General features: G+C 36.0%; 1 protein-coding gene across 3 annotated transcripts in view; it reads right to left on the reverse strand.

Moving 5' to 3' along the window:
* Nucleotides 1-10,279, reverse strand: part of LOC106877481 (heparan sulfate glucosamine 3-O-sulfotransferase 5) — a 471,645-nt gene that overhangs the window by 159,286 nt on the left and 302,080 nt on the right. For all 3 annotated transcript variants that reach the window (XM_052971096.1, XM_052971095.1, XM_014926397.2), the window contains one exon: nucleotides 7,762-8,020. The gene's annotated coding sequence lies outside the window, so the exon portion shown is untranslated. The remainder of the gene's footprint in view (nucleotides 1-7,761; nucleotides 8,021-10,279) is intronic.

Consider the following 10,279-nt stretch of genomic DNA (forward strand, 5'->3'; position numbering starts at 1 on the left):
TATATATATATATATACAAATATATGTATATATATATATATATATATATATATATATGCACACATATATATATATATTACATACATAGAAAAATATGTTCATATATAAATATAGACACTACATGGTGTAACAAAATGCATTCACACACATGAAGACTTATACATAGCAAGAGAAAAAGTCACATGTTATTGTGATGTAGTCTGGGATATATTATTGCCTAAAAACAAAATAAAAAAAAAACTGAAGAGAAGAAGGAGAAGCAAGAATGGTCATAACTTGAATACATTTTGATCATAGGTCTGTTTGATCAATGTTAGCCTGGGGCTAAACAATAACAACGCCAACAACAACAATAAAACAATTTCCTTTTTTCCCAATATTTATGGCCGTAGCAGTCAATGGTGCAAACTATCTAAAACTACTGACCACAGACATATATTGAAGACCATGTCCGCAAACACAAGTACATAGCAACATAGCTTCTTCCAGGCTATTGCTAGCTATAAAAGGTTACTTGTATAAAAAAAGAAAAGAGAAAAAAAGAAACAAGTACATTAATATACTGACCACATATAGGAAGAGAATGAAAGAGAGAGAGCGAGAGAGAGAGAGAGAGAGAGAGAGAGATAGAGAGAGAGAGAGAGAGAGAAAGCCATACACAAATACATCTATGTGGCAAGAGAACTGCTTTCATACATTGTTAACTGCAATAGCAATTCAAAATAGAAGGTGCGGCAGAAAAACCTCCCAAATTTTACACAAGAGTTTCTATGATTCTTGTGAAGTTAGACAGATAGAAATGATGTCTTCATATAACTGATGTCTCACCATTTTAAAAAATTACTATTATGGTTTGGATTGGTACACACTGTACATCTGATGTTCAAACATCAACTTGTAAAATGTGAGAATATCTATTGCATCACCCTACACACACACACACACACACATGTATACAGTGTGTGGCAGAAAAATCTCCCATATTTTTCTTGGACATTAGTGTGACACTAGTTAAGTTAAACCAGTGATAACAGCATCATCATGTAAATTATGTTGTACTGTTTTATTTCCAGTCATCAGCATGGTTTGGATTGGTGCACAACTTACACCACGGTCTGATGAAAGTGAGAAAACTGAAACTTCAAAGTCACTGTCAAATTTCTTTTATGTAAAAGTTAACGAATATGCAATACTAAAAATTATTCAATAATTCTCCAGTTTAAGTTTACCGTAGTTTAGCATGAACAAGGAACCCTTTTTTTGTCAAAAATTAGGTTAAAAAAATATGGAAGTTTCTTATAGATGAATTGTATTATAATCCCTTATGAAACCTTTTTTTTCCAAATTTTAAGCCCCAAAAAACAAGGGAGTTCCTTATACACGAGGGTTCTTTATACACGTTAAAATATGATAAATTGATTTTTTTTATACAACTTGACATAAAAGTTGTTGTTGTTGGCACTCCATCGCTTACGATGTCGAGCGTTCCAGTTGATCCGATTAACGGAGCAGCCTGCTCGTGAAATTAACGTGCAAGTGGCTGAGCACTCCACAGACACGTGTACCCTTAACGTAGTTCTCGGGGATATTCAGCATGACACAGTGTGACAAGGCTGACCCTTTGAATTACAGACACAACAGAAACTGGAAGTAAGAGAGAGAGGAAGTTGTGGTGAAAGAGTATAGCAGGGTTCACCACGATCCCCTGCTGGAGCCTCGTGGAGCTTTAGGCGTTTTCGCTCAATAAACACTCACAACGCCCGGTCTGGGAATGGAAACCACGATCCTATGATCGTGAGTCCGCTGCCCTAACCACTGGGCCATTGCGCCTCCACTGACATAAAAGTAAACACCCACAAGCATTTTGTGCCTGTGTATGAGTGTATAATGAGTATACATATATTATGTGTTTACATATTTATCACTCGTTGGTGATATCCTGTACTTCATGTATTATATATATATATATACATATAGTTGCCATGATTGACCATGATTAACTATATGAGCAAAATATAACACAGATCAAAGTGGAGAACAGATTTTCATTGGTCAAATTCCTTTATCGTAGGAATACAAAATACATAAAACGTACATTGAGATATTAGGTTTCAAGTGCTCCAATATTACAATCCAAAGAAAAGCAGTATTACAAAACTTTACGATCGTTTCAAGGATGCGTTTGTATTGGGCGAATTTTCCATCCGATACAAATAGTTGCATTTCTCTCATCAGAAATACAAATAAAATGATTAAAATAGTTTAAAAATTGAGAAAGCTTAAAATATCTCCTACTTATAAAGGTTGAGGTTATATTAAGTAATGTTATATTTTTTTTAAAATGTCATGGTATTTTTTAAAAGGTTCGCAAGGATATAGAAAAAAGCTTTGTTGAAGTGAAAGAAAGTTGTGAAGTAAAACATTTGTGTATATAAATATATATATATCTATGTGTGTGTGTAGATGTTGAAGAATGAGAATGAGTGCTCAACACTGCAGTGGTGGATAAAGAGCGTTTATTTGTATATTAAGGCTACCATTGGTTTCATGTTAAGAAAAATATCTTAATATCGTAATTTTTCAAGCCAGTCACATGGAAGAATGACGTTTATTTCCATTTTGGATGAAAATACAATATATATATATATCATCATTATCATCATCATCATTGTTTAAAGTCCGTTTTCCATGCTGGCAGGGGTTGGACGGTTCAACTGGGGGTCTTGGAAGCCAGGAGGCTGCACCAGGCTCCAGTCTGATCTGGCAGCGTTTCAACAGCTGAATGCCCTTCCCTAACACCAACCACTCTGAGAGTGTAGTGGGTGCTTTTTACGTGCCACTGGCACAGGGGCCAGAGGGGGCTAGCATTGATAACATTTGGATGGTGCTTTTATGTGCCACTGGCATGGTAGCCAGTCAAGGTGGCGCTGGCATCAGTCACATTCGGATGATGCTTTCTACATGCTACCGGCACAGTAGCCAGTCGGGATATATATGTATGTATGTATAGATATGTATGTATGTATGTATAGATATAGATATCACTAGCTCACTCTGTAGAGTGCTCCATCTGTTTGTCTCTTTCTTTGGTAGTGTTAATTCCTTTTGAAGATATTTGTGACACTCTTCCTTCCTCTGTAATATTTTTGATGTCTAAAACAACACCTCATATATTTATTGTAGTGAATCCTAATTTATCAAAGCTAAAAGGATTTATTGACCAGCAACGAATACTAAAATCATTTTAACTGCTGTAAAAACTAAAAAACTATTTAACTTATCACTAACTCGTGTTTATTTTTAGTAAAATTCATAATTTTCTATAAAGCATCAGAATGGAGTTTGCCTGCATTTTTGTTTTTTCAATTGTGAGCCTACTTGTATGGTTTTATTGCTAACCATTTGAAGTGGCATCGAATGTTTTTATGGCATGTGAATGAGGAGAAAGTTATTGTGTCTAATGCACCAACTAATAATATTGCATTTGTTTTCTTTCTTTTTTTGTTGATTAATCTGCAAAGATGGTGTGTGTGTGTATGTATGTGTGTGTGTGTGTGTGTGTGTGTGTGTGTGTGTGTGTGTGTGTGTGTGTGTGTGTGTGTGTGTGTGTGTGTGTGTGTGTGTGAGAGTGTGTGTGCGTGTGTAGCCATTTCAAGTCCTCCTTCTTGGTAAAACATCACATCTTTTGTTAAATCCAAATAAATTTTAGCTGCATTTGCTCAATCATGTTCAAACACTTTTTTTGTTAAAACTCTAAGAATTTGAATTAGGTGGTTGTTTTTTGTGTGTGTTTTATTGCTCTTTTTTTTTCATATTTAAAAAAAAAATTTATTGTCTTCTTATTTTGTTACACCTTTGATGTCCCCCGCCACCCTGCCTTTCTCATCTTCACTGTCTGAATATTTACATATGATATGAGAGGTGTTAAGAACCAGAAGATAAACGTGTTGGCTGGATAATGTAAAAAAAAAAAAAGACACGAGAGAAGGAAGAGAGAGAGAGAAGGAGAGAATGCTAATGAAAAAACTGTCCAAGACAAACAAATAGCAAACAAATACCACAGTGAATTAATTATGGAGTATTTTTTCCAAACTGTCTTATAGATTATTATTTATATATTTCAAACGAGAAATTCACCCACTGCAGACCAAAAGAACATTTACACTTTCGTCAGCAATTGTAGCTAAACCAACCTTTGATAACATCATTAATCATAACGACCAGTAATTAATGACATCAATATTTATAGACAATCATTATTTTGATGACAGCAGCAATTGTACCAAATGAATATTTGACTTTATTGAATGATACAAGATGTCTCTCAGGTTTCTTCGAGGAGTGAAATTATGGCTGAAAATACCCCCAAAATAGTTTCTTGATGTTGTCTTTATTTTAAGAGGGGATGACAGTTTAGGCACCAATTGCCATAGCATTTCTGTAAGGAGATGAACAGCAACTACAGCTTTGTAAGAAATCAATGGGTTATTTTTAATGGGTTATTTAATGGGTCTGTTATTGTGCCTGATGTAAGTGGACAAAAGAAGTAGAATTCATCACATCAGCAATCACACCTAACGAATTTTTGATGGCATTATTATGAATTAAAGGCAGCAAACTGGCAGAATTGTTAACGCTCTAGATAAAATGCTTGGTGGTATTTCACCCATTGCTACGCTCTGAGTTCAAATTCCGCTGAGGTTGACTTTGCTTTTTATCATTTCTGGGTTGATAAATTAAGTACCAGCTACACACTAGTGTCAATGTAATCGACAAGTCCCCCTCCACCAAATTTCAGGCCTTGTGCCTATAGTAGATAGGATTATTATAAATTATAGTCAACCGATTGTTGATGACATCATCATCGTCATTGTTTAGTGTCCATCTTCCATGTTGATGTGAGTTGGATGGTTTGAAAGGATCTGATAGGACAGAAGAATACATCAAGCCCCAAAGACTGTTTTGGCATGGTTCCTACGGTTGGATGCCCTTCCTAATGCCAACCACTTTACAGCATTTTTTCTTTTTTTTTTTGTTCTTAGCTTGGTACTTATTCTATCGTCCTCTATTGTTGAACTAAGTTGAGGGGATGTAAGCCAACCGGTGTTGGTGTGTTTACATCAAGTGGTGGTGGGGGACAAACACGGACACACAAACATGTTTCAGTTTCAGTCTATGATATCCACTCACAAGGCTTTGGTTGACCTCTGGCTATGGTTGAAGATACTTGCCCAAAGTGTCACACAGTGAGACTGAACCTGCAACTATGTGGTTACAAAGCATGCTTCTTACCACACAGCCACACCTGCACCAACTGTTGATGACATCAGTAATTATATTTAATGAATTGTTGATGATATTAGCAATTGTAAACAAGCAACATTTGATGACATCATCAATCGTAAATAACGAACCTTTGATGCTATTAATAATAATTAAAGCCAAATAACAGCATTTGGTGTCATTAGTAATTGTAAGCAAACAATATTTAATGAATCTAGCATCAATAATAATTAGTGTTGGCGTTGTCAATCATAGACAACTGGCTCTGCTTTTGATGAAGTCATCAATATTAAATAATGAGAATTTAGTTATATCGCCAATTATTACTAATCAGAATTTGTTGACACCACCAGCTAATTAGTAACATCACCAATCATAGCCAAAATTCCAATTTTAATATGTATAACCGTAGTTAATAAACTAATGGTAATTTCTCCAAGCAAATATGAAAAACCAGTGGTAACACAGACAATTCAGTTGACAAACCAATAGAAACATAAAGAGCCTTGTGGGTGGATTTGATGGACAGAAACAGGAAGAAGCCCGTTATGTGTGTGTGTGTATGTATGTATGTGAGTGTGTGCCTTTGTGTCTCTGTTAGAACCACAGATGTAGAATGGTTCTAGCTTCAGTTCCACTACATGGCACCTTGGACACCTGCTATAGCTCTGGATTGAACAAAACCTTGTGAGTGGATTTGGTAAACAGAAACTGAAAGGAAAGGCAGTGAGCCGGCAGAAACGTTAGCAGGTCGGGTGAAATGCTTAGTGGTATTTCGTCTGCCGTTACGTTCTGAGTTCAAATTCTACTGAGGTCGGCTTTACCTTTCATCCTTTCAAGGTCGATAAATTAAGTACCAGTTTTGCACTGAGGTCGATGTAATCAGCTTAATCCCTTTGTCCATCCTTGTTTGTCTCTTCTATGTTTAGCCCCTTGTGGGCAATAAAGAAATAAGAAACTGAAAGAAGCTTGTTGTGTGTGTGTGAGTGTATATATATATATGTGTGTGTGTGTGTATATATATATATGTGTGTGTGTGTGCTTGTGTTTGTCCCTCACCACAGCTTGACACCTGGTGTTGGCTTGTTTATGTTCCTGTAACTTAGCAGTTTGGCAAAAGAGATCAACAGAAAAAATACTAGGCTTAAAAATAAAAAAAATAAGTAGTGGGGTTGATTCATTTGACTAAAAATTCTTCAAGGCAGTGCCCCAGCATGGCCACAGTCTAATGACTGAAATGATTAAAAGAAAAATCTGAATACAACAAATCAATAGTAACATTGCTAACCGTAACTCATAAACCGATGGTAAACTTGCTAATTTTAACTGAAGCAGCATTAATAACATCACCAGGTTTAATCAGTTTGTATGGGTTGGATGCTTTGAAAAGGATCGGACAAACCAGAGGACTGCATTGAACTCCAGCGTCTGCTTGGGGTATCTTCTGCAGTTGGATACCCCTTTTAATGTCAACCACTTTAAAGAGTGTACTGGGTGCTTTTCATGTGTCGCTGGCACCTGTGAGGTCACCAGGTAACTTATAACCAACAGGTTCACATCATCAGTTCATCTCCAAATATCAAAGAGTTCTAACATTTAGCCAGCTGTAAGTGCCGGTAATGTAATGTTTTCTTTATTAATTGTGACAGACTACACAACTGTGAAAAATTCCTGGTTTTAAAGGTATCGCGAAAAGCCTGGTTAGAGGTTCAACCTTCTGAGTTCTTTTACAGGGCTTAGAAAAACTGAAGAACCACTGCAATACATGAGTGAATCTGAGAGGGGAATATGTTGAATAAAAGCATAATTAACTGATCCTCTTGTATTTTCTTTTACCCCTTTGTATATTATGTTATGACAGTCATAAATTTATAACTTATGATGTTATTGTCTTTTTCTCTCACAAACCATTTCTCTGTTTCATTCCCTCAGTTTTGTACTTTTTTCTGATGAAGTATTGATCCAATTTTGCTTGACCATCTTTGCCTATGGACCCCTTTGATCCCTATTTTACTCCACTGGACCCCCATGTTAAAAAAATCTCATTATATCTTTAAAATTAAATATGAGTAGAAATTGTATTAAAAAATTGTTAAAATTTTTATGTACTGTAGAAGTATAACAAATTTATTGCAGATAGATTTTAGCAACAAAATCTCATATGAATCCCCTAAGGGTCATATGGACACCAATTGAGAACCACTGTACTAACGTCTGAGACCTTGAGATTTTTCTTCTCATTAATTCATTCAGCAAATATCATTGCTCCTTTTTCTGATAAAGGGCTAATGTCCAAATCATTAAGGCTATTGCTCTTCTCATGAAAGCCTTAGACTAATACTTTACTCGCTAAACCTTGTCTCTCCTGTGTTGTCTTTTTATTATTCATTGTATTTACACTATGATACAAGCTGTTAGGCTGTGACCAATCACATTCAAACGAGATAAAAAAAACAAAATAAAAAATCTACAACTTACCTTCCTCTAAAAGTTTCTTTGGTATATTCCTTATATTATTTGTCGTTTATATTTATATATTCATTTTGTTAAGCCTTTGTTGATAATGAAAGGTGAGAAAGAGGCAGAGGAGGAGTGGAAGATATTTCAAGCACCCCACTGTTTCACTTTGAGTATAAAATGGAATAATCCACAGTGTGATACCAGATGGAGTTCTGAAGACTGGTGTAAGTAAATGTCCCAATGGCACAGTAAATAATCGAATATGTCTGGAGATTTTCTGAAAATAGATCAATTATGACAATCAGTAAAAGAAGGTATGGAAAAAATAAACAACAACAATAATTCTTTCTAATTTGGGCACAAGGCCAGCAATTCTAAGGAATTTAACACAAACAACAGCAACATCATTCATAGCAACGCAAAAAAAAAACCCATCACAATTTAGTTTTGTGCAAAGGGACAGGCATGTGTGTGTGTGTGTGTGTGTGTGTGTGTGTGTGTGTAAAATGGAAGGAATAATTACAAATTAATCAGCATTTCATGTCTGATGAAGTGAGTGAACGATAATAATTTTATAGCATATATTGAATCTGTCTGTCTGTCTGTCTGTCTATCTCTCTCTCTCTCTTTCTCTCTCTCTCTCTCTCTTCCTCTCTCTCTCTTTTTATATATATAAAATTCATTTTTCCTCATTCAAATTATTAGTATTAAGACACCCCTCCCACACACACGGTGGCCTTCTTTCAGTTTCTGTCTAACAAATCCACTTAGAAGGTCTTGGTTGGCCCAAGACTATAATACAAGATAATTGTCCAAAGTGCACTGCTGTGGAACTGAACCCTAAACCATATGGCTGGGAAGCAAACTTCTTAACTACATAACCATGTGACACACTGGATAATGCAATCTCAGAATGCCTCATTCATTGGTTTCAACAATGAGTTCTCAATTGTTTTACTCATCTCAAGCAATTTGCTCATTAAATTAACATGAAAACTGGCTGAATATTACTCAGACATAGTCCACCCTTAACACAATTCTCAGAATGAATCAATGTAACAAAATAAGTGGCAGGAAATTTTTAATTCATTAGTTTTTAATTAATTAGAGGCGCTCTTGATTTGTTAGATATTTTATCTTACTGGCCCTGGAAGGGTGGAAGATAATGTTTGACTGCAATGGGATTTGAACTTAGAACAGAAAATTGTAACTAAATATAGTACTACAGCAACACTTTGATGTTGCTCAACTGGTTCACGCCATAAATAATGTGGTACTACTTTAAGAAATTGGTGTAATTAACTTTACGGTAATCTCCTTAGTATAACAAATGTAGGAGAAAAAATAACTGGGAAAAAAATATTGAAAAAAACACTTTATCACTTTTAAGGTAAGAGAAAAAGAGAGAAAAAAGGGTAGGGCAAATGAGAGAGAGAGAGAGGTAGAGAAAGAGAAGGGGGAAGGAGGTAGAGCAGGAGGAGGAGATGAAAGTGTATATACATACAAAATATAGATATAGTCTCACACACACACACACACACACACACACACACACATAGACATACATATACCATTTTAGGTATACAAACACAGGCGCAGGAGTGGCTGTGTGGTAAGTAGCTTGCTTACCAACCACATGGTTCCGAGTTCAGTCCCACTGTGAGGCACCTTGGGCAGGTGTCTTCTACTATAGCCTCGGGCCAACCAAAGCCTTGTGAGTGGATTTGGTAGACGGAAACTGAAAGAAGCCCGTCGTATATATGTATGTATATATGTATGTGTGTATATGTTTGTATGGCTGTGTTTGTCCCCCACAACATCGCTTGGCAACCGATGCTGGTGTGTTTACGTCCCTGTAACTTAGTGGTTTGGCAAAAGGGACCGATAGAATAAGTACTAGCTTGACTAAAGGCAGTGCTCCAGCATGGCCGCATTCAAATGACTTAAACAAGTAAAAGAATAAAAGAACGTACTTACAAACAGATGTAGTCAGATATAACAAGTGTATATTCACACACATACACATGCATACTCAAAATACAGACACAGCCAAAAATAAATGCACATTTGTAAGAACGAAAGATTAGTCTCAAAGACATAGATACATACATATACATACTCTTAGATATATATATATATATTCATAAATACACATGCCCATATTTACAAACATACACACATATAGGTGCAGGTGTGGCTTTGTGGTAAGAATCTTTCTCCCCAACCACATGGTTCCAGGTTCAGTCCCACTGTGTGACACCTTGGGCAAGTGTCTTCTCCTATACCCTCGGATTCACCAAAGTCTTGTGAGTGGATTTGGGAGATGGAAACTTAAAGAAGCCTATTTTATGTATGTGTGTGTGTAAGTATATATATATATATATACTTGGCGTTAGGAAGGGCATCCAGCTGTAGAAACTATGCCAAATTAGATTGGAGCCTGGTGTTGCCATCCGGTTTCACCAGTCCTCAGTCAAATCGTCCAACCCATGCTAGCATGGAAAGCGGACATTAAACGATGATGATGATGATGATG

The sequence above is a fragment of the Octopus bimaculoides genome, chromosome 10 (assembly GCF_001194135.2).
Source record: "Octopus bimaculoides isolate UCB-OBI-ISO-001 chromosome 10, ASM119413v2, whole genome shotgun sequence".
Classification (NCBI taxonomy): Eukaryota; Metazoa; Mollusca; class Cephalopoda; order Octopoda; family Octopodidae; genus Octopus; species Octopus bimaculoides.